Source organism: Lolium rigidum, chromosome 4, assembly GCF_022539505.1.
Source record: "Lolium rigidum isolate FL_2022 chromosome 4, APGP_CSIRO_Lrig_0.1, whole genome shotgun sequence".
NCBI classification, from domain to species: domain Eukaryota; kingdom Viridiplantae; phylum Streptophyta; class Magnoliopsida; order Poales; family Poaceae; genus Lolium; species Lolium rigidum.
Window position 1 is genome coordinate 269,222,285 of NC_061511.1, and position 5,989 is coordinate 269,228,273.

Genomic DNA, 5,989 nt, shown 5'->3' on the forward strand with positions numbered 1-5,989 from the left:
CTATCCAGTCCAAGAAGCTCGTTTCTTCAATCCAAAGCCACGCCCTGAAACAAGAAACCCAGGAGAAGCGGTCGATCGATCGGGACATCTCCTAAGCTAAAGAAACCCTGCTTCTAGCCTAGCCATCGCCATCACCATCGCCGGTCTGAGCTCTGTTCTTGCCCGTGCGCACCACCAGTGCCAGCCACCGAGGAATTAAGACACAGCAAAGGAAGAAGGAAGAAGCTCCAGCTGAACCAACCGATCGAGGTGGGGTTTGATCTTCGGCGGCGAGAATGCGGCAGATCTCGTCGATGCTACAGGGCCTGGCCCGTTCCATGTCTCTGGGCAAGGAGAGGAAGGCCGGCGAGGATAAGGAGGAGGAGGAGCAGGGGACGGTGCTGCGCACGTCGGGGACACTGTGGGGCGAGGGCTCCGAGACGTTCGCCGCCGTCTGCTCCCGCCGCGGCGAGAAGGGCACCAACCAGGACTGCTCCATCGTCTGGGAGGTGAGTGAGTCCGTTCGTTCGTCCGCTCGATTGATCGATCGCTGCTGCTCTATTTTTTTACTCTGTCGCTGGCCTTGGTTGGAGGTTGGAACCACGATGGTGTCATGGTGACATGGTCGTCGTTACCCTTGCTCCCCTCTGTTTAGTTTACCAGAAAAGAAGGAGATCGATGGGACATGGTTAGGACGTCCTCGGACTAGTTGCCGGCCTGACCTCATTTCTGGCCACAGAAGAACTTAAACAGTTCCCTGTGCTTGCGTGTGCATTAAAGTATTGGCTTCTCTGTCCCCGTTGCTTACGATTACGTACCTAACCATTTTTCTGTTGTTCTTGCGAGATGCTTCAGTTGGTTTCTTGGTCTTCGGTAGTCGGTACATACAGCCAAAACTAGAATTAGGCCATTCGCTAGGCTACATATTGTTTCCTCTTACGTGTCATACTAACAAAGATAGGTTTTGGAGCTTGTTCTTCACATGGTTCTTGGATATGGTGCTCCCTTTTTGGCCTCTAGGGGTTTCATCACTTCTATCTTCCAAAAGAGGGAGGGTACGTGTCTTGATTTGATGGAGCAAGAAAGGAGTTCGGTTTCTTGGTATCTGAATACTCCAAAGTAGCTTTGGTTAGTTGAACTCTTAACATGCTGATTGTGATGGGAATGTCAAGATATCATTTCCTATGTCTTGCTAAGAAAATTGGGTTTACATTTTCCAGACGACCAAATTTTTATTAGGTTTAAGCCTGACAGGGTTGCATTGTGCATAATTTAGAAAACTGGTACTAACTAACCTATTTGCGTTGCATAAAAATGTAGGCGGTCAGCTTTGAAACAATGAGTTTAGGTTTAGCTATTTTTGAGTATTCAGTTGAGTATGGACAACGATGACCTATCAGCATAAAAGGGCCGACTGGTTCAGTTGGTTGTCAATCTATCATGTCACACAGAAACCTTGTGATTACCATTTTCCCGATGCGAAACAGTCAATGAAAGTTAAATTCTACTACACAAAATGTCAGGCCAGCTCTAGACAAAAAAAGGAAAAACAAACAAACCATCAGTTGAGTTTAGAAAGCATTTCAATTTCTCGTGTCTGTAATGGTTTTTCTCTCAGATTCTCATGGATGTTTTTCCTTGTTGATTTTCTCTTCAGGGATTCGGTTGCCAGGACGACTCCATCTTCTGCGGCATCTTCGACGGGCACGGCCAGTGGGGCCACTATGTCGCCAAGGCCGTCCGGGACTCGCTGCCGCCTTCCCTGCTGTGCCACTGGCAGGAGGCCGTCGCGCTTGCGTCGCTCATTGACGGCGAGAAGATGCTCTGCGACTACCAGTTCGACCTCTGGAGGCAGTCCTACCAGGCCGCCGCCGCCGCGGTCGACGAAGAGCTCCGCCGAAGCCGCCGCCTGGACGCGTTCAACAGCGGCTGCACGGCGCTGTCCGTCGTCAAGCAGGGCGACATGATGGTGGTGGCAAACGTTGGCGACTCCCGGGCCGTCCTTGGGACCACGTCGGACGACGGAGGCGTCGCCGCCGTACAGCTCACCGTCGACTTTAAGCCCGACCTACCGCGTAAGTCGTTGCGAGAAGAGAAACATCTTTGTTTTGTACACATTCTTTGACATGAACAGCCGACTTACCTCGTAGTCTGATATGCAGACGAGAAGGAGCGCATTAGGCAATGCAAGGGCCGGGTGCACAGCCTCGGCGACGAGCCCGGCGTGCACCGGGTGTGGCTGCCCGACCGGGACGCGCCGGGGCTCGCCATGTCGCGCGCGTTCGGCGACTACTGCGTCAAGGACTACGGCGTGATCTCGGCGCCGGAGGTGACGCGGAGGCGGATCACCGCCCGGGACCGGTTCGTCATCCTCGCCACCGACGGGGTCTGGGACGTGCTCTCCAACGAGGAGGCCGTGCGGGTCGTGGCCGCGACGCCGGACAGAGAGAAGGCGGCCAAGCGCCTGGTCGAGTGCGCCGTGCGCGCGTGGAGGCGCAAGCGGAGGGACGTCGCCGTCGACGACTGCTCGGCGATCTGCCTCTTCCTCCACTCGCCGGCGTCATGAACTCAACACCTCCGTTGTTCCTGCATGGCCGTCGGGAAAGAGGAAATCGCACGGATATCGATGCCTTTCCTTGTTGATTGGTCTGCGACGGCGCGACGTCGCCGTCGGAAGAGACAGTCTTTAGACCAGAAGGTGCAGTTTGTCTCATGACATGACCGGGACGTTGCAGGATTGGCCTGAACAGTGGACGTACTGCTGCTGCAGGTGGATATCACCGGAAAGTCTCCGGTATTCACACCCTGCCAAAATTTGCGAGAATCAACGACAGCCACTAGCAGAAAGCACAAGGATACAAGAGACATTTTTTCGTCACTTTATTGTGTGTGTGTCTCCTGCTTGTAGAAAATGTAAGTAAATTATCACATGATTTAATACGATGACGTTTAAATATGATAAACACATCATAAGAAACTCTAGCATGATCGCGAAGAGGATAGGGAGGTGTAGAGCCATTTGCATTCGTGTTGCCGTCGTCCATGTCGCTGAAGATGTTGAGTCAGGGGGAAATCGTCGTTCGAAAGCTTTTAATAAGATAATCAAGAATCGGTTAATAATAGATTTTGGGACTATGCACATTATATTCAGAATGACAATTATGCTCTTTTAATTGGTACATAAAGTTAGAAGATGAAGACTCGACATAAAAGTAAAAGAAAGGCCCTACGCAGAGGGAAGCAAGATTACTCATGTGCTAGAGTTTTTTATTTTAAATAAAATAGAGGTGTTGAAAAAATATTTTGAGAGGTATGTATGTCTATGTCAACGAATGACATCAAATGATCTATCATCCTTTCATGTTTAATGGCTTCAAGAGCGGCTCACATAGAAAGAAAAATAAAGTTCATCTTCTCCTTTGTTTGAACAAGCTAAGTTCACGATTTCTCAAGCCCATAGTGTTAGGAGATTTATTTGATTATTTGTTTATTTTATATTTAGTGGGTTGGGCACCCGCTTGCCTGCTCTTATTGCAATATTAGAGACTAGCACATTATGCATGATAGTCAAGGTGTGAAGCCAAAATAAACATGAAAGAGACAATAAAACATTCAACACTTCCTCATGAGCTAAAACAGGAACACAAAATAGGTAATAATTTTTAAATGTTTTAAAGATAGCATACACGCAATTTACTTTGGAGTGGCGGTAAAATACCACATATAGGTAGGTATGGTGGACACAATTGACGAACTTTGGTTTTTGGGAGTTGGATGCACGAGTAGAGCTCATATTCAGTACAGATGAAGGCTACCAAAAGACTGAGAGCAACCAACTAAGAGAGCAATAATGGTCATAATCATTCATAGCGACAAAACATTATTAATAAAAGCATAAAGTGATATTACAAGTAAAAAAATAAATGATCATAGAGGCTTGAGGTGACTGGTTTGTAGTCATAACATGGTGTAAGCATGTGCCAAGTCAACCCAAATAAAGCATCAAAGAAGAATACACAATATTATGCTTTTGTATGATGGAAACAACACATGATTCTTTCATTGGCACATTAATCACTCTCAGCTATTTGAGACAAGTCATGCTGCAACAATAACTACTAAGAAAACAATTAAAATAACATCTAACATGACATGCTAAAGTCTAAGCCACAGTCTAAACAAGCTTCCTTTGCACCACTATAGGCATGAAATATTTTACTTGTCTCCAACACCTATCAATTTATTTGAAACAACTCTCATAGATAATAATCAATAAAGACCAGAGAGTCAATCATACCTTACTAAAGAAAACTAACAATCTCTGAACAAAATACGAGTGGAAAACCAGAGCGGTACTAGCAAAAGAGAACACTCGTAGACCAACAAGAGTGAAACTAGAGTGTTCTATGCAATAAAAATGGAGTGTGTCATTCTCCAAAACAATTATGATGGGATACAACCATATGCTACAACAAACAAAAAAAACAAAAAAAAGATGCTCTAATAACAACACATAGCATATGAAACAATAAAAATATAGTGTCTTGAAAGATGTTCCGATACTTTTATTGATGAAGAAGGGAATGCCTAGGGCATCCCCAAGCTTTGACGCTTGTACCTCTTGGATATTTGTTGGAGTGACATGAACATCCCCAAGCTTGAGCTTGTGTCCATCCTTCATCTCATCACATCATTATTCTCTCCCAACACTTGAAAACTTCCTTCGTACAAAACTTTACACAATTTTCTTTAGCAGCATTAGTGCAATCAAAATAACAAATCCACTTTGGTTCAGTTCTAACACAAGTCAAACATCAATTAAAACATTATCTACTGTAGCAACTTCTTTAAAAGACCTTTCTCTCAAAAGAACTCAAAAATAAAAAAGACTAAGAGAAAAATGAAAATTGTGGCAGAAATCTGTCAAAATAGAACAGAAGGTAAAGATCAATTTTTTCGAAAATCCTCCGCTCAAATCGAAAAGTGCAAAACTAATTAAAGTTCGATAATAACCCGGGGCAAGTGCTAAAAAATTATGAGATCAATCCGATATTCTGGTTGAGAATACTAATTTTTTTGGTGGTAGCACATAATCTGTTTCAGGACAGCAACTTCCCCAAATCTTACCTTCTTCATATTAGAGGCTATCCTTGGCACAAAAACAAAATAAAAATGATAAGGAGAGGTTATTACAGAGGTAACAACTTCCAATACTCAACAAAAGAGAAAAATACAGAAATAAAACATGGGTTATCTCCCAAGAGTGCTTTTCTTTAACGCCTTTCAGCCAGGCGCATAAAACTTGAATCAAGTATTTTCAAGTGAAGAAGCATCAACATCATAATTTGTCCTAATAATAGAATCAAAAGGTAACTTATTTCTCTTTCTAGGGAAGTATTCCATACATTTCTTGAGTGGGAATTGATATTTAATAATCACATGTCTCATATAAATAGCAGCACCAATAGTTCTAAGAAAAGGTCTTCCCAAAACAACAGGAAAAGAAGCATTGCATTCAATATCCAAAACAACAAAATCAACGGGGACAATGTTATTATTAACCATAATAAAACATCATTAACTCTCCCCAAAGGTTTCTTCTTAGCAATATCAGCAAAATGAACATCCAAATAACATTGTTCCAAAGTGATTTCAGTTTTAACAACATTAGTAGATGGTATTCCTACTAAAATTTCAATTAAATTGCAGGCTTCCAACGCAGGAGTACCCAAAAAATTACCCCCTGTGAGAGTATCTAGAACATACCTATTCCAGCTAGATATACTAACATAAAAATTCTTAAGAAGGATCATGCTAGAATATTTTTTAGTACATCTATGATGAGCATCACATATTCTATACCAAGCATCTTTCAAACTTTCTCCCCCTTGTTGCTTAAAAGAACGAACCTCAACTTCAGGAATACTCATTCTAGCAAGTCTAAAACAGAGAAGCAAAAATAACAAGTATGAAAGGAACTATTTTTTGTGTTTTTGATAAATATAAGCAA

The 5,989-nt window shown here is 43.5% G+C and overlaps 1 pseudogene; it reads left to right on the forward strand.

The window, feature by feature from the left end:
- On the forward strand, positions 1-2,935 carry LOC124650540 (annotated as a pseudogene).
- Positions 2,936-5,989: the final 3,054 nt, after the last annotated feature.